The sequence below is a fragment of the Camelina sativa genome, chromosome 11, assembly GCF_030686135.1.
Source record: "Camelina sativa cultivar CO46 ecotype springtype chromosome 11, ASM3068613v1".
Lineage (NCBI taxonomy): Eukaryota > Viridiplantae > Streptophyta > Magnoliopsida > Brassicales > Brassicaceae > Camelina > Camelina sativa.
Genome location: NC_141890.1, coordinates 28,535,176 through 28,554,454, shown reverse-complemented (window position 1 = coordinate 28,554,454; position 19,279 = coordinate 28,535,176). Strand labels below are relative to the sequence as shown.

At 36.9% G+C, this 19,279-nt stretch overlaps 2 long non-coding RNA genes and 2 pseudogenes across 2 annotated transcripts; 2 read left to right on the top strand and 2 right to left on the bottom strand.

The window, feature by feature from the left end:
- Positions 1-1,473: 1,473 nt before the first annotated feature.
- Positions 1,474-2,098, top strand: LOC104724273 (large ribosomal subunit protein eL21z/eL21y-like; annotated as a pseudogene).
- A 1,820-nt stretch (positions 2,099-3,918) lies between these two features.
- LOC104728349 (phenolic glucoside malonyltransferase 1 pseudogene) lies at positions 3,919-4,771 on the bottom strand (annotated as a pseudogene).
- Positions 4,772-5,218: 447 nt separating this feature from the next.
- On the bottom strand, positions 5,219-6,450 carry LOC104724272 (uncharacterized). The gene is made up of 2 exons (XR_757606.3): positions 5,922-6,450; positions 5,219-5,661 (listed from the first exon to the last, which is right to left on the bottom strand). It is a non-coding gene; the product is annotated as an uncharacterized LOC104724272 (long non-coding RNA).
- A 10,786-nt stretch (positions 6,451-17,236) lies between these two features.
- LOC147934535 (uncharacterized) lies at positions 17,237-18,168 on the top strand. The gene is made up of 2 exons (XR_015570914.1): positions 17,237-17,605; positions 17,853-18,168. It is a non-coding gene; the product is annotated as an uncharacterized LOC147934535 (long non-coding RNA).
- The last annotated feature ends 1,111 nt before the right edge of the window (positions 18,169-19,279 follow it).

Below are 19,279 nucleotides of genomic sequence, written 5' to 3'. Positions count from 1 at the left end.
ATCATGAATTAAAAAAGGACTGGGTTGCAAAGATGCCCTCTTGTGAAGATTTTATCTCAGTTAAAGCAGAAACCTTTTGTTCGTCGCTCCGCCATTTCTGCGGTGGTCAATTTCTCCAAAAACAGCTCTGATTCCAAGTTGATATGAGCCAAAACTTTAGCCTTCGAACTCATATCGTAGCCTTTGTTTATACATAAAAGACAAGAATGATTTAAGCAAAAGCTTCCTTTTACCCAACTCTCTCTTTGAGAATTAGGTTAATAGTTAGAGCTTGTTTCTCTTCTGTTTGTTGGGGCAACTGAGCTTCCTTGTCTATTCCGCTTTGGTTCCCACCATTTCCTGTCAATGCTGACCTAGTTAACAGAGTGACCTCTAAATGTCCGAGTACGTTTATCGCCTTCAATCTTGTATTCATTATCCCTTGCATACTCCATAGCTTCAAATATCGTCTCAGGCCTCAATTACTCAACTTCTTTTCTCAAAGAATCAGTTAAACCCACACAGAACTGCCATAGCTGTTGATCCCCAGTTAGCCTCGTTTGTCTTTCCAAACATTCCTCAAACTGCTCACAGTATTCGTCCACTGTTCTGGTGTGACGTAGGTTACTTAGCTCACCAATAGGGTTGACTGCATCTGCTTTTCCAAACCTACTTTTGCAAATTTTCTTAAACTCTCCCCAACCAAGTCGATGCGTAATTAACCTTCGTAAATTGGTATACTAATGATGTGCTTTATCAGTCAACACAAAAGTTTCTTGACGCACTTTTGCATCATCATTGTAGATTTCTTGATCCTCAAAGTAATCTTCAGACTTTTGCAGCAACTCAACGACATTCGTTGACTCATCATATACTAGAAATTCCATCTTAGATGGTGGAGCGATTCTCTCAGCCTTCCTCCACTCTCTCTTCCTTCAGCTCCACTTTTCCAAGTAGTTCCCTTATGCATCTTAAAGTCTTCACCCGTCATGTAAGTTGGTCGTTCTTCTTCTGGAAGTTCTCCAATTGGCCTTACAGACCATTCTCCACCACCATCTTTCACACGGTGACTATGTTCTCTCCCCATTGAGCGTTTTGCCCAAGGCCCACTAGAGAGTGCTTTTATTCCCTCCTTCGTTGGTGTTGTTATTTTGTCTTGCTTTAAACACAAATGATGTGTCTTCTGCCACCTCTGCTTCCACTCCAACCACATAAGGTAAAATCGAATTTTACCTAAGATCTCTTAGTTATGTTAGAACTGAATGGGAATAATTTTGTTGAAAAATGGTGTTGGACTTAACTTATTAGTTTGGACTTGAGTAAAGAAAAATGGTGTTGTTGTGACTAATTGCTGAAGCATTGAAAAGAAGAAAAGTTATTCGAACAGGTGATTCACTTTGCTTTGTCTTCTTTGCAGGTTTCAACCCGTGAATGTGATATATAATGTTGGTGCTGATCAAAAAAATTGTCCGATTGAAAGAAGACTAAAGAGACGGAAAAATGCCGGCAGGTCATGGAGTTCGTGCCAGAACGAGGGATCTGTTCGCGAGGCCGTTCAGAAATAAGGGTTACATTCCACTCTCGACTACCTAAGGACCTTCAAGGTCGTCGATGTTAAGGTGAATGGTGCGATCGATAAGCGTATGCCTCACAAGTTCTATCATGGTCGTACTGGTCGCATCTGGTGTTACTGAGTAATCAGTGAGTTGCCTTTCTATTCATTGGAGATACGATATATATACAACTATAGGAGAGTGTTCTCCAAGTATTGTCTATACATAGATGGTAAGAGAATATTGTATATTCCCTTATCTATCATCTGGAACGTCACCAAACGCACCGTCTGGTTGAAGTCAACAAATAGATTGACAACAGAATCATAAGGAAGAGGATTCATGTGCGTGTGGAGCATGTGTAGCAATCAAGGTATGTTGAGGAGTTCAAGCTGAGGAAGAAGAAGAATGATGAGCTCAAAGCTGCAGCCATAGCCAATGGTGAGACAATAAGCACCAAGAGACAACCTAAAGGACCCAAACCAGGAGTCATGGTCGAAGAAATGACCTTGGAGACTGTGACTCCAGTCCTTTACGATGTTGTAAACGATCTCAAGGGAGGCTAATAGTTCTCTGCTTTCTTATGTTTTGGAAGCTCTGTCTTCATATGTTTTGTAGTGACTTGAAACTTTGTTTTCGACTAAGATGATATATAACAGGAGTTTGCAGTAAAAAAAAGAATAAAAATAGACTAATTTGTTTTTCTATGTATTGTAACATATGTTTAAAAGTATGTATAATGTAATATATTTATGTTTTTCTAAGATGTATTATAATTATAATTTATAGTTTTACTATTCTTATTTTGTATAAATACTAACCAACATTTGTTACATTATAAATTATATTAAAAAAAAAACACATTTTCTATAAATAATCCTATTATATTAATTGAGAAGTACAAATATGAAACTAACCTTCAAATGGGTAATAAATTACATTCAATTGCCAATAGAAAATTTTAGTTAAGCTTAATTTATTAATTTAAAGAAATATAATTAATTAAAAAATAAAAACACTCACAGATCAAATATTAAAAAATCTAAAAAAATAAAAATAAAAATATTTTCTTTCTCTAATAAATTATGGACGAAATTAGTAAATATTTTTAAAAATAAAATAAAAACCAATTAGAATTTTAAAAACTAAGATTTTATATCCAAGTATACAATATAATTAGTTTTAATAACTAAATTCGAAAATTTTGTTAAGATTTCAAATTATGATTCTCCTATCATCTTTATTTTATTTTATTTACAAATTGTTTGGAATTTTCATATAATACTTATGATTAATAAAATGCAGAAGTTTTTCCTGCATATGTTGTGATTTGAAATATTTAAAAATGAAGATATATTACTCAATCTATGAAAAATGTGTGTTTTAATTTCCACATTGACCGGTTGGTAAAACTAAATTTAAATAGATGATAAATTAATAATTTTTATTTGTTCATAATTATAATATTAAAATTACTATTTTATATTTCACAAAATAATGATGCAAATACAACAAACAAACAATATAAAACTGTAATAATATGTCAAAAATAAAATACTATAATATTCTAAAATAATTAGTATCCCAAACAAAATAATTTTTTTTTTAAATATAACAATAACTTTTATTATTATATTATAATTTTTTTTAAAAATATTGACTCATGCTTTAAGCACGGGATATCTCCTAGTTAACTTTTAATTCTTAAGACACTCATATTTAAGGTTCACCACAACAGAAAGAGAAAAACTAATATACATAGTTAGTGGCCGACCTACTATGGAGCAGCGAACCTTAGGACGTAATTTATCTATGTTATATGGAGAGGTTGAAGCTTTTAGTTTGGGCGATGAAGTGTATGATTAGTGTGGGTAATAGCGACATAGTTTTATTCACCGACTACTTAGATTCGTGTTTTCTCCTTCCGAATGGCCGATCTTTTCAATTTATTTGGACGAGATCAAGTGTGACAAAGAAAGTTCTCTACTTTTTCTTTTTCTCTTATTTTTTATAGTGCAAATGCTAAAGCAAATTTCTTGGCACAAAAAATTTGTACCGAACCGCGCTATTAGCTTTGTAAACAATTTTTCTTGGAGTTGACTTCCTTTGAGCTAATCTATTAAAACTGTTGACAAAAAGAATATATAATATATATAGTTAGTGAGGTTTAAATTAAACTAATATTAAATTTAATGTTAATTTAAAGTTAAGAGACCCATTAAGGGCTGGACGGCTGGTTAATGATGATGCCCTAATAAGGTTTTACCATTGGAGAAGTCATTGAAAAATCTCTTAATGAAGTTCTTAAGTTTAAATAATGTGAAATTTATAATAAAATTATACTACTGGAGATGCTCTTACAATTTTATTTTGAGGAAAAGAGTTGTCAAACTTTTAGTCCGTTATGGAGCAAATCAATGAGAGCATCCATTTCATGTTTCTTGAGAGAGAAGCCAACCTCCACACCGCCATTTCCATCTCTACTCTCCGCCAAGGAAATCGCTTCGCCTTGATCAATGGACACAACTACCACTTTCTCCGGTCTGCCCCATCCGAAATCCAACCCGTATACTCCAAACCGGGTCGAACCCGAAACAGATAGAAACTGTGCTCCTTTTGGAAGACTTCTAGATAACTCAACAAAATCTGGGATCTTCCACACCACACCCTCGTCCAGTCCCTCAACCAATTCGCTCACCAACCTTGTAGAAGCCAAAAACCCTTCTTCACCCATAAACGTATCTGCAGTTAATGACATTCTACCAGTACCAATGGCGCAATTACCAAAATAACTTGATGGGATCGGTGGAGTGACTATATTTCGACAATCCGCAGCAAACACACACCCGACAGGTCTATTGGGATCTCCACCTCGAGCTCTAACTACGCAAGTTAACGCATATGAATATGCTATCACAAACGTCGACAAACGAAGCTGCTTTGACGAGGAAGACGAGGATGATGACTCTCTCTTGAGCCTCTCCCGAAGCGTTTGGATATCTACGGGAGTGAGTTCAAATTTTGATGATGAATTTTTTTTTTTTTTTGTCACTAGTGTGTTTTATTTAGGCCTGGACAAATAAACAGAAATCGAGGAACCGACCCGAACCGAACCCGACCCGAAAATACCCGAATCCGACCCGAACCAATTCTGTCTAAATAACCAATAGATTTTCGTTTTCAAATAACCACAAGTATCGGATATTACCCGAACCGAACCCGAGGAACCGAAGATACATGTTTATATCCGAGAACAATTATACACGATATCACACTATCACATATGAATTGTTTTGCGAGACATGGTATGCTCAGTTTCATTTGTTTAAGATTCCATGATATGCTTAGTTTCATTTGTTTAAGATTTAGTTCACTGTTTTTTGTTGAATTTGTTAGATTATATAACTGTTTGTAAGGTTATATTTCAGGTTTTTTGGGTTTTGTGGGTACATGTCAGGTTTTTGTGGGTACTTTGGATATGTTCGAGTATATACTATCCATAACCGAATATATTTTAAATACATTACAGATTTTTGAAAGTCAATACCCAAATAATCCGAACCCGATAAGAACCGAACCTGAACCCGACCCGAAATTATATGAACACCTGTTAGGATCCTATAATAGTAAACCTAAAAAACCCAAACCCGAATTACCTGAACCTGAACCCGATCCGAACACCCAAATGCCGAGACCTAGTTTTATTGATGATAGAAGCCAAATGTGACAGGCCGATATTACAAACAAACAAAGTAAAAAGACTAAGTAAACAAATCTAGATAAACAAAAAAAAAAAAAAAACCCAATTAAGGAAACCTTCACTGAAGAGAAAGCGTTGTATAACAGCACATAAAAGACGTGGCAATAGAGAAACAGGTTGGATAACACATGAGAAGATGAAGAGGTTGGAGTCTTGGCAGAGAGTTCTGACGCCGACAAACTTCAATTCCGGCCGAGATCACCGGAAAATTTACGAAAAGATCTCAATCTTCGCCCAGAGAATAAAGCGAAATTTCAATTTAAGCATTGATGAGAGTATGACTCAACTTAAAGCAAATCTTTTTCATCTTTGTCTTCAAACAACAACTTTTGAATCTTCAAAAAATTTTGCTCACCAAACGTAGGCCTGCTGAAATAACGAAAGCTCTATCAACCCAATCAACCTGGGAACTTCACTTGCTAAGAACTCAAACCAAATGTTCGAAAAGAAACTCCCATTCACAACAAAATCCAAACTTTAAAATTAGAATCTTGGTAAGCATAAAGCTCGAATTATTCCCCTTAAAAAAGGAGGCTCAGGGAATTACACAACCAGATCTAAGGAAAGAGAATAAGCAACATAATTTTTGAACCCGGATCAAAGTGAATCGAAAGAGAACAAAAGAAAACCTGAAAAAACTTCTGGAGAAAAAGCTGGCTATCGTCACTGAAGAAGCTGAACGGTACCAAAAACAGAGCCGACCATAGGTGCAAATCGAAGCCACCTATGCCGGAAACAGAGCCGACCACAAGTGCTAATCAAAGCCACCTATGCCGGAAACAGAGCCGACCACAAGTGCTAATCAAAGCCACCTATGCCGGAAACAGAGCCGACCCAAGGCGCTAAACAGAGCCACCTATGCCGGAAGAAAGCTAGCCATCACCGCAACAGACTAGATGATGCTAGACCTAAACCGTATTCCTACCAGACGGCGAAGCAAAAGGGTTTCTCCCTTTTAAAATATACGAGAGAAGAGAGAGAAACCGCAAAAATTTTCATTTCATCATATCAATTATTGATTGGTTATTAAATATATATTTGAAAATTATTATAGAAAACTCATTTGATATATTGATTATATTCTAATAAAAGTAACCTCACACATACCATAAAAAACTCATTTGATATATTGATTATATTCTAATAAAAGTAGTCTTCTTTGTTTGATACACTTCATTTGATTGTTTCAATTGTGTTGTTTTTTTTTCTATGTCGGCACAATTTGTTTTTTTATGTCGGCACATTTCTTCGTTCCCGCTTACTTTGTTTTTTTATTTAATGTTAGATTATATTTAAAGAAAAAATAGTGTTTGTATAACTACTGCAATGGGTATTTAAAAAAAGTTAGATAGTTTAAACTACATTTAAAAAAAAGCGAAGTTCATATTTGAGTTTGAAACCAAATTTGGAGATCGTTGCCAAAACACTGGTCCCCTTATCGTTAAATAGCCAGAATCTGATCTCGAAGTTGGCAATCAATCCACTTGATTAACTGCTCGGGTGTGTTCGGCTTACTTTGTTCAAAATTATTTCAATTATCTCTACCATTCTCTTGCATTTTTAGCTTCTAAACAATTCTATTGTTGGCCAGTAAATATAACACAAAATGAAACATTACATATTGTATCACCTTATTTTACGTATCATTCTATTTCATCATGGATCACACACAAAAAGTCGAGACCTCAAATTTTTTTGTTGGACTGATATCGGAACAAAAATTTCAATACCAACCTACCATACCTCAAATAAAAGCTACAATACATCCATCAACATAAAGAAGATCAGTTTTATTCATGTAAAGGAAAGGTGTCCATGATGGAGCAAATCAATTAGTCCGTCCATTTCTTGTTTCTTGCGTGAGAAGGCAATCTCCACATTACCCTTACCAGTTACCATCTCTACTCTCCGCCAAAGAAATCACATTTTCTTCACCACTAGATACAATCATCACTTTATCAGGTCTACCCCATCCGAAATAGAATTCATATATATACTCCAAATCTACCGAGAAACCATATCCAATCGTTCTATTCGGTTCTCCACCTCGAGCTCTTATGAAGCACACAATATGGCGTACAAGTAATCAAAAACAAATGTCGACAAGCGAAGCTCCTGTGAGGATGCGAAAGATGAGGAGGAAAACTCTCTCCTAAGTCCTTCACGAAGCGTTTGGATATTTTCACAAATCACGAGTGAGCGCGAGAGTGTATTAGAAAAAGTCGGGACCAATCTCGAGTGATGGTTGAAGCTTTACACTCTGTAGTCTGTAGAAATAAAATAAAATTAGGGAATCTGTGACAGCAAGTGGTACAGCTGTAGAAACAAATGAACATGCTTTTGAAATTGGAAGAATCTCTTTGGCATATCTTCTTTGTATGGATTCTATAAAATTTTGTGGCTAACATCAGGTCTATAGATAAGCACAGTAAAGATCTTGTACTAGACAGAGAGAGGGCTGTTGTAATCTTTACGTGATGCCAAAAAAAGAATGTTGAGAAGCATGCAAGAGAGTAAAAATTCGTAAACGTAGAGCTTTTAGACCATCCCACTAGAGAACTTCTAATTAAGTTGCTTATAATTAAATTAATCATATAATTAATATTAAATTAATCAAATCAACCTACTAATAACTTAAACAAAATCACCCTTCCACAATCTCTATTTAGGTTGTTTAATCATTAAAATAATTTTTTAATACAATTATTTATTATTTATCAAATTTTAATCATGAGTGTTTCATTTAAATGGTGTGAGCTGCACTGATCATCTTTGGGTCAATTTGTTTGAGCTTGATCACTGATTCTAAATGACTTGACACCGAGTGTACCTCTACTAGCCTACAAGATGAACATATATATATATATAGTTAACTTGATAGATCAGACAAAGCATATATCTGAAACTGAGTAACAAGCAAGCAAACCAACAAACTCTGTTCGGTTTCTGAACCTGATTTCAACTTAGATTTATCTTCATCATAAAGATGCAAGTTTTACGAAAGGTACTGAAACAAGAAACTGAAAGATCATATTATCATAATTAGAGTTAAGACTTCAGATGATACAATAAGAAAAAGGAGGAAAGAAACACAATCGTATCTGTTACACATATCATATTTACTCGTGGATACATACATATCTGACATAATCATACTTACGTATGACTTATGGTGATTCATAAGACGAAGGTAGAAAAACACACAATCGTAGCTTACACATACTTTCTGGATGTACATATATGTTTACAGAAAGAGATCACTGCTACTTGACGTTTGATTCCACGATCTTGCTCGCGGGAGCTTTCTCTTGTTTCTCGACGTAAGCTGACGGAAACCATCCGGCTTTGCCCTTGTATTCTCCTCTGACCAGCCTGTTCCAGCCACCTGAATTTTGTTTCATCAAACACAACCAAATTGTTAAATCATGTTTCTCTATTTTGTATTATGTATTGTTAAATACGGTGTTATGAGCCTGTACCTTTGCCACAGACCTAGTAACTGGACTCATCGTAAGTTGCTTAAAGATGCTTAGAAAAACAAAGAACATAAAAGCTTAAGCTTCCCTAACCCTAGTTTCTCTTGAGAATAAGGTTAATGCTAGGAAGTTGATTCTTATTGATGTTGTCGAGATCATTTATATAGATATCTATAAACCGACATAAGCAAAGACTAAAAGGAAAAGTATTAAAACCTTACATATCATAAAAAGGAAACATTAAAACTATGCCTTATGCGCAATGAGCTTTCTTTTTTGATATGCAAGTTCATACTTCGCATCATTACTCCCCTCCTCCACGAGGAGCTTGTCTTCAAGCTCCAGTGTAGGGTATGCTTCCAAAAGCTTCACTGCGTCTGCCCATGTTGCATCGTCTTCCGCATCAGCCGTCCATTTGACCAAAAGTTGTCTCTGTCCTCCGCCAATACGAGCCTCAAGGAGCCCCACTGGTTGAGCTAGCACTGAACGACCATGTAAAACAGGTGGTAGAACTAGAGTATCGGTTGGTGGTTGTCCTTTGTGACCCTTGAGTAGAGAGACATGGAACACATCGTGATTTTTTTGATGCATCCGGAAGTTTTAAGCGATATGACACAGTCCCAATATCTGAAAGGGACCATAAATCCTTGGAGAGAGCTTTGTGAAGGCCTTCTTAGCCACAAATAGTTGGCGATACAGTTGTAGCTTGAGCCAAACCCAATTCCTAATATTGTACTCAACAAACCGATGATGTAGATCATAAACAAGCTTCATATGATGTTGAGCTTCCATTAAACGTTCCCTAGCGAGCGTCAAGAACTTATCACGTTGTCCTAAGGCGACGTCCACAGCCTCCACATGTGTGCTTCTGCCAGTATAACCTAACAACCAAGGAGGATCTCTCCCATATACTAGACGAAATGGTGTTGCTTTAAGACCGATGTGGGAAGACGTATTATAGCAGTACTCAACCCATGGAAGCCACTCAATCCATTGTTAAGGCATATCTCCCGTTAAACATGTTAAGTACATTTCTAATGTTCGATTCACCACCTCGGTGTGACCATCAGACTGAGGATGGTAGGCAGTTGTAAAACAAAAATTGGTGCCCATCAGTTTGAACAATTCTCACCAGAACAAACTCCGAAATACCAGATCACGGTCAATAACAATGGTCTCCGGGATACCGTGTAAGCGTACAATATTACAGAAGAAAACATGGGCGACAGAGCCTGCTGTATATGGATGACTCAATGCAATGACATAAGCAACTTAGAAAAACGATCTACCACCACCAAAATCACTGTTTTCCCAGAAACCTTTGGAATAGCTTCAACAAAATCCATTGAGATATCTGACCAAACCTGACTCGGTACTGGAAGCGGTTGTAGCAACCCACTAGGTTTCAATGTTTCCCATTTATTTTGTTGACAAACTTGACAACCCCGAACAAACTCCTGAACTGTGTTCTTCCACCCTTTCCAGTAATAATCTCGCTGTATTCTATCCATACTTTTCTGTACTCCTTCATGCCCAAAATTATGAAATCCTGAAACACCTCGCGTACCAACTCTTAACCAGAAGATAGAAACACTCGACCATTATATAATATCAAACCATCTCTAACCTCCCAATCCTTGGTCATTTCACCACATATAACCTTATCCCGGATTGTAGCTAGCTCTGCTTCATTCTCTATTTCACCCTGCAACCGTCCGAAAATACTTGTGTCAGGTCCTTTAACTGTATACACCTCACATTCACCTTCAAGTTCTTCCACCAAATCGATATAACGCATCTGCTACTTTGTTGATATTTCCTGCCCGAAAGTCCACACTAAAATCGAATCCAAGTAGCTTACTAATCCAATGAATCTGCGGAGACGTAGAAAGTTGTTATTCCAACAAAAAATTTAGACTGTAATGGTCTGTGCGAATCAAAAACCGACGTCCCCATAAGTAAGATCTCCAATGTATCACCGCTTTAGCTAAACCAATGAGTTATCTTTCGTACGCTGCAAGTTTATGGTGACAGGCTGCCAATTGCCAACTAAAAAAGGCTATAGGGTGATCTCGTTGATGAAGAAACGCTCCAATGCCACTATTCAAAGCGTCTCATTCCACCACAAACTCTTGTGAGAAATCTGGCAAGGCTAAAACAGGAGCTTCGGACAAGGCTTTCTTTAACGTGACAAATGCTACTTCAGCTTCCTCATTCCAAAGAAACCCCATTTTTTATGAAGTTGTGTCAAAGGAGTAGCTAAGGCACCATAGCCTTTAATAAATTTCTGGTAATAGCCTGACAATTCTAGAAACCCACGAACAGCTTTTATTGTCATAGGTCTTGGCCATTCCTTCACGACGATTATTTTAGACTATTCCACACGTACTTCTCCATTGGAAATTACATGTCCAAGGTACCTCACTTCTTCTCTCCCAAACGAACACTTGGAATGTTTTAGGAACAACTTATAAGCTCACAGAAGCTCAAAAACCTCTCTTATATGGAGCATATGTTGGTCCCGTGTGGAACTATAAATATGAATGTCGTCGAAGAAGACTAGCACAAATTTCCGTAACATATCTTGAAAAACTGAATTCATGAGGCTTTGAAACGTAGATGGTGCATTCGAGAGACCGAAGGGCATTAATAAAAATTCATAATAGTCGTGATGCGTTCTAAATGCTGTCTTTTCAATCTCGTCGCCAAACATTCGCACTTGATGATATCTAGATGATATATGGTGTTTATCGGTTTTAAGTCTTTGTTGTCTCTCTTATTTTATATCTTTTATTGAGTCAGAGCATGTTTTTGGAGTCTTTTAGTTCTTTATCGAGTCATTACAGGTTTTAGGACACTTTACAGGAAATTGGAGGAAAATGAGTCATTCTAGATACAAACAAGCATATGAGATGGATGTTGGTTCACGTTAAAATCCGCCTACCAGAGAAACCTGCCTGGCTGAGCGACAAAGTCTAAAACGGCGAGTTTCAGGTTAAAACCCGCCTACCAAAGAGACCGCTTACCAGAGAAACCCGCCTACGAGAGAAACCCGCCTGGTTGAGAAGCGAAGTCTGAACCAGCAAGTTTCACGTCAAAACCCACCTACCTCAGATACGCGCCTGGCTAAAAAAATGTCCTAACTAGGTCGTTACCTTTTTACCTTATTTTCAGAACTCTATAAATACTTTTTCTTTGTTGGGAGAAAAACTCTAAGTTTTATTCTATGCTTTTTTTCTGCAACTCGAGACTTTTTGTAAGCTACTCTTTTGGGATTCTACAGATTCATCCTCATTGATAATTTGGAGAAGATTTCTCAATACTGTTATTCTTTCTGCAATTTCATCATGTTTTCTTCATCTATTATTTTTGTTTCCTCTTTTGCTATGTGCGAGTAGTTCTCCAATTGGGTTTTAGGGTTCCAATTAGGAGATTCAATGAATTGATGTTTTAATTATTGTTTGGAGTTCTTAATCCTTAGGTTCTTTGATTCACATGATCTTAATGCTAAAATAGGACTGATCACCTTGTTTTAGACTCTAGGTTTTCTATGCATCAAAAGTGTTCAATAGAATGCATGAATGAGTGTGAATTGAGCAATGTATTTCTAGCCTGCGAAAGTTGATGCTAGGACGCATTGAGAAATAAATGAACTTGATTGTAATGCAAATTTGGCTAGGAGGTTGCAAATGAAAGTTTAGCAAGCTAATAGTCAAATTTAGTTTCTAATGCCTTGAAAGAGGGTTAGTCTATTATAGTGTTCATGTTCTAGAACGGTCCTTAATTATTGAATTCCATATTTCATTTTCTCATTAGTCATTGATCTCTGAAATACCCTATGACCCAATGTTTTAATCTTATAAGTTAATCGATTTAATTTCTTTGCATTTTTATTTACAAACTTGAAAACCAAACAAACAAACATTCAACAGCTTTAGCTATTTACGACTCTCGCAAATCTTTAGTGTACCATTGGTCATTCTAGATTTGTCCCTGTATATACTGCTTTGCGGTTAAGTGTATTGGGTAATTACTCGACAATCACCAGATGTAAGGTCGAGCTTCGTAAAATAACGTGCCCCATGTAACTCGTCAAGGAGTTCGTCAACCACTGAAATTGGGAATTTATCTTTGATTGTAACCTTGTTAAGTTCACGATAATCAATACAGAACCTCCAAGATTTGTCAACCTTCTTAACTAGCAAAACTAGAGAAGAGTAAGGCGAAGAACTAGGCCGTATAACGCCATGTCACAACATCTCTGAACATTGCCTTTCAATCTCATCTTTTAAGAGATGGGGGTAGCGATACGGTCTAACAGCCACAAGATTCACTCCTTGAATGAGTCGAATGCAATAATCACAAGGTCGTTGGGGTGGCAATTATGTTGGTTTATCGAATAACTCCTCAAACTCCACCAACAACTTGCCCAGTAAGTCAGAAGAAACTTGCGTCATCAATGCCTTCATAGTTAAGCTGCGAGTTGACTCATGTTGAGTGAGAGGATCTACATTCTCCTCCCCTGTAATAAAAATTTCCTCCCCATTAGCAAACCATTCCTAAAGTGTGTCATTCTGAATGGAATTAAAATAGGTCCTTGTTCCTTCCTTTCCTCAGCCTCTCCATGCCATTTTATCAAAGTATCTTCATGAGTAAACTCAATAGTTCGTGCTAGGCCTGGGCGTTCGGATATTGGATTGGATTCGGTTCAGATTTTTTGGATTTCAAATTTTTTGAATATTGACTTTAACATCCATTCGGATATTTATAAAATTCGGATCAGTTTCGGTTTGGATAATTCGGATTTCTGATTGGTTTGGATATGATTGTCGATAATCAAAATTAAACCAAAAGTTGTTGGATAAGGTTTTATTTGGATACTTTTTAATCTTATTGTACCCAAATAACCATACTAATGGAGTATTTAAAACAAAATAAAATGATAGAAATGAAGCAAATGACAAGATTCTCATAGAACCATACAAATACATAAAATATATGTGGTATATCTATCGGAATATTAAAGTGTTTTTTATATGTTCAGTTATATTCGGATATCTACTGGATATCGGTTCGGATCGGATAATATCCGATATCCAAAATAATGGAAGCCAAGAACGAATCTAGTTCATGTTGGACCATCCCACATCATACGTCCTAAGGCATTCAACCAGGGAATCTCGAGAACGACATCAAAGCCACTTAACAAAATCACAAAACAGTTGGCCTTGAACTTGTGTCCTTGTACCATAATTGGAAGACCCCTGCACAAACCATCGATGACACACTTTCCACCATCGACGAGAGATACGAACCTTCCCGGCCGCCGTTGTATTAGTATTCCAAGTCTTTCCGCTACACTACTCTGAATAAAATTGTGAGTACTCCATGTGTCCAACAATGTCCATCCTGTTCCAGTTGCAATATCTGCTTTCACTTGAAAAGTGCTCTCGGGTTGTTCCTTTTTCATGGCATTGAGGGAAAGATTGATTTCCTCATCATCAAAGGGTTCATCATCCATATTTTTGCCCTCCAAGAGGGGCCTAATATAGAATAAAACTGCCTTACAAGCATGACCAGGGCCATACAAGTCGTTACAATTAAAGTATAGTCCTTTTGCTCTTCGTTCTGCCATCACAGGTTTTGTTAATTTTTTCCAAACTGTTATTTGGGAATTTTGTTTCTGCTTGGCTGGTCCCGTGTGAGAAGGCTCTCCGCTTCTTACCACTTGAGTTCTTTGATATCCGGTTGATATTGGTCGTGAGGTTGGAGCTGAATAGCGTGTGGTTTGGACTGTATGTCCTCCAAGGGTACGTCCTCTTTTGTCATTCTTAATTTTATACTCATTATCCTCTGCATACTCCATTGCTTCATATATTGTCTCTGACCTCAAATACTCAACTTCATTTTTCAAAGAATCAGTCAAATCCACACAGAACTGCCATAGCTTATGATCCCTAGTTAGCCTTGTTTGTCTTACCAAACATTCCTCAAATTGCTCTCGTCTACTGTTCTTGTGTGTCGTAGGTCACTTAGCTCACCTGTAGGATTTGTTGCATATGCTTTGCCAAACCTACTTTTGCAGATTTTCTTAAACTCTCCCCAACCAAGTCGATGAGTAATTAACCTTCACAAATTGATATACCAATGATGTGCTCTATCAGTCAACACAAAAGTTGCTTGACATACTCAAGCAACTTTTGTTTCATCGTTGTAAATTCCTTGATCCTCAAAGTAATCTTCACACTTCTGCAGCCACTCAATAGCATTCGTTGACTCATCATATACCGGAAATTCATCTTAGATGGTGGAACTAAGATTCTCTCAGCCTCCCTTCCTCCACTCTCTCTTCCTTCAGCTCCAATTTTCCAAACAGCTCCCTTGTGCATCCTAAAATCCCCCATCATGTGAGTTGGTCGTTGTTCTTTTGGAAGTTCTCCAATTGGCCTCACCGACCATTATTCACCACAATCTTTCAAGCGGTGACCATGTTCTCTCCCCATTGAGCGTTGTGCCCAAGGCCCACTAGAGGAAGTGCTTTTACTGCCTCCTCCGTTGGTGTTGTTATTTTTTCCTGCTTTAGAAATAGATGATGTGTCTTTTTCAGCCTCCTCGGCTTCCACTCCCACCACATAAGCTAAAAGTGAATTTTACCAAAGACCTCTTGCTTATCGGCCTTCATAACTTCTCTGATCTGAGTTTGCTCTTCACGAACCTCTTTCATCCTCGACTTATTCTGCTCTCGCTTCTCCTGCTAGTCCGCTTTTGACTCAAGGGCAGCTTGGTGTGCAGTCAAAATTTGATGGAGATCGCCCAGATCAGTTTGTACATGTTCGAATTTTCTATTCAAGTCTTCGGACATCTTCTTAACTTGCTCAAATTGTGATGTGGTCATCGGTCCTTCTCCCATTGAATCGGCTTGCTATGATACCAAGATGTTATGAGCATGTACCTTTGCCACAGACCTATTAACTGGACCCGTCGTAAGGTTCTTAAAGATGCTTAGAAAAATAAAGAACGTAAAAGCTTAAGTTTCCCTTAACCCTAGTCTCTCTTGAGAATAAGGTTAATGCTTGGAAGTTGATTCTTATTGATGTTGTATAGATCCTTTATACAGATCTCTATAAACCGACGTAAGCAAAGACTAAAAGGAAAACTATTAAAACTTACATATCATAAAAAGGAAACGTTAAATCTAAGCCTTCTGTGCAGTGGGATTTCTTCTATGATACGTGAGTCCATACTTCGTATACCACGGGTGGCAAGAAATGTACCTGCCGCACAATTACATAATCATCGACAGCAAGACTGAGTTCCCCTGGGGCTTGAGCATCAAACGGGTGCACAACCTGTGAAAAGAAGAAAACATAACTCTTTACTCCCCTGAATTTGTAAAATCGATTCAAATTTCGTGCCTGTCGCAATGAAACCTTCGAGTCCACGAACAATATTCCTTTGCAAACGCTGTAATCAGAAGAATTTCAATAAAACCAAAACACTAGAAAAAATTATTATCATGAGACACCCTAAGAAACGAACCGAAAACTAAATCTATCTTTACCTTTGCAGCGTTAGTAGAGCTATATAGATCATGAAGCTTCTGATGACAATGAAGCTCTTCTTCATCAACAACAACATTTGCATTAAGATGCCCTAAATACTTCAAGACCGCCTACACAATAATTTTTATACGAATAAAGAAACCTACACAAATCTTGTCTGAAATTATAAGGTAACCTATGCCTCAATCATAGGAAATGTTGCATAACACTTACCAAATTCTTATTAGTGATGGCTTAAAGGTGAAAAACTTTCGTAATGAAACCTTAAACTTCGATACAAGAGATACAGTCTCTTGATTTCATTGTTAGTTACACATACTCCAAATCATCATGTATCAAGAATTCAAGATAGTGTATACCAGTAGTAATTTACTTATGGTAGAGCCCCGATATGAACTAAAGTATCTAACTGTCAGTCATATGTTGTAATGATGTGATCATGGATGGAGCTAAGGAGGATGAGCTTGTAGCTGAGCTTGAACCTGAGAAATATGTAGCTTAGCTTGAACCTGAGGAGCTTGTAGCTGAGGAACCATTGTTTGTACCTGAAGGACCAATGACTAGAGCAAAAGCTAAGCAGCTAAGGAATGCACTAAATGGGCTTATTCAAGAGCTTATGGCTAAATAGAGCATGGGAAAATCTATTGGGGATGATATCTATCAAGTCCAGCCAACTTTGAGCCTAATTCAAGTCCAAGAAAGCCCAAAATAATAACTTTATTTTGTGGTCCAAGAGGAGTGACGAAAATAAAGTTCAAGAGTCACCTTGGGAAGGGAAACACCAAGAGTTGAATCTTCATTCAACTATCTATCTTTAATGTTTTAGTCTTCAATAATAATTAGTACTTGACTTTGTTACCAAGTTTTTTTTTCCTTTATAAACTCATGAAAGATCAATGAAATAATAATCCAACTTTTTTTCAAAACCTTTTCTTTTCTTTGAGAGTGATTCTCTTATGTTCTTTGTGAACAAAACCGATTGCTTGGTGTGGTTCCAACAATCAAAACTGACGACTTGGTGTGATTCCAATAGTCAACACCCCGATCTCCTTGGTGCGAGGCTGAGAGATCCGATCCTTTTGGTGCTAGGCTGAAAAGATCAAACCGGTATATCAAGAGTCTTTCCGCAACTCTTGTGCAACCATTCATTCCATCATCTTTATTCTTGAGACTTTCTTGTCTTTAGAATCAAGGTATATCTATCTACCAACTCGAAGGTGCTGATTCTTTGAGAGGATCATATCAAGTGGTATCAGAGCACACCCTTGAGTTTTGGTATTCTATCATTTTATCAACTTCTTATCTTTCTTCTTTCTTTTCATCTTCTATCTTTTCTTCTTCATCTTTTTTTTATTTAATTTTGTATTCAGAAAAAAAAAAGAACCCGTTCTAATCCAAAAAAAAAAAAAAAAAGAAGAACCCGTTCTACTTTATTCTATTTTGTTTTAAAATTATTTGTTTCCAATTCTTTTCTTGTCCATTTTGGGATCTCATTGTGTTGAATCTGTTTTGGGTGCTTTAGAAAACACTCGGAGCTCAATGGCTGAGAGGAATATCAATTGGAAGCCGATCCAAACAAAAATCGGTGTCAGAGACCAAGAACTCTTGTGTTAAGCCAGAAAAATCAATCGATTCTAAGTGAATCGATTGAGAAATGTCGGTTTCTTCAAGAGAGAAAAGAGAGAGACAGCAAAAAAGGAAAAAAAATGGACAAAACAAAAATTGTGTTTTATATATATTCATTATCTAACCAAAACTTGACACGTAGCGTGTCTTATTAGTTGCTTTCGATTCCTTCTTCGTAAACAATTCTATGAAAAGTGAGCCATATTTTTAAGTTTTTGATTTATTTGTGAGCCTTAAAAGGTTGCTCAACCCCTAAAGCAACTCCACTTGACATGCTTAGTAAACGTAGGAAGTTACACTTTTATTTCAAACGTAGGAAGTTATACTTTTATTTCAAGAAATAAGTCGTCAAACTTTTAGACTGTTATGGAACTCAATTAGAGCATCCATTTCATGTTTCTTGACGAAGAAGCCAATCCAACCTCCACATCGCCATTTCCATCTCTACTCTCCGCCAAGGAAATCGATTTGCCTTAATCAGTCGACACAACCACCACTTTCTCTGGTCTGCCCCACCCAAAATCCAACCCATATACTCCAAACCGGGTCGAATCCGCAATAGACAGAACATGTGCTCATTTGGGAATACTACTTAATAACTCAGCAAAATCTGGGATCTTCCACACCACACTTTCATCCAAGTCCTCAACCAATTCGCTCACCAACCTTGTAGAAACCAAAAACTCTTCTTCCCCCATAAACGTATATGCGGTGAATGGAATTTTACTAGCAAGGATGGCACATTTACCGAAATAACTCGATGGGATCGGCGAAAAGACTGTATTTTGACAATCTGCTACAAACACACACCCGACAAGTCTATGGGGACCTCCACCTCGAGCTCTATGATTACTCGAGTATTTACCCGATAAACTTAACTGTGAGGCAGTATATGCGGGTCGAATCCACAAGGACCAATGGTACACTAAAGATTTTTGAGAGTCATAAATAGTTAAAGTGGAAAATTTGTTGGTTTTCAAGTCTGTAAATAATAATGCAAAGAAATAAAATAGATTAACTTTTAAGATAAAAGCATTGGGTCATAGGAAATTTTAAAGATAAATGAATAATGGATAAAGATGCAACAAGGAATTCAACAATTAACAACCGTTCTTAAACATGAACAGGAAACTTGACTAAACCTCTTTCAAGGAGTTAGTCACTAAATTCAACTATGCAATTACTAAACTTTCATTTGTAATCTCCTAATCAAATTTGCATTATCAAACTCAAACAGGTTCATTAAGTTCACAATATCCTCTAAAATCACCTTTCGCAGGTTAGAGAAATACTGCTCAATTCATATTAGTTCAGAGATTCTAT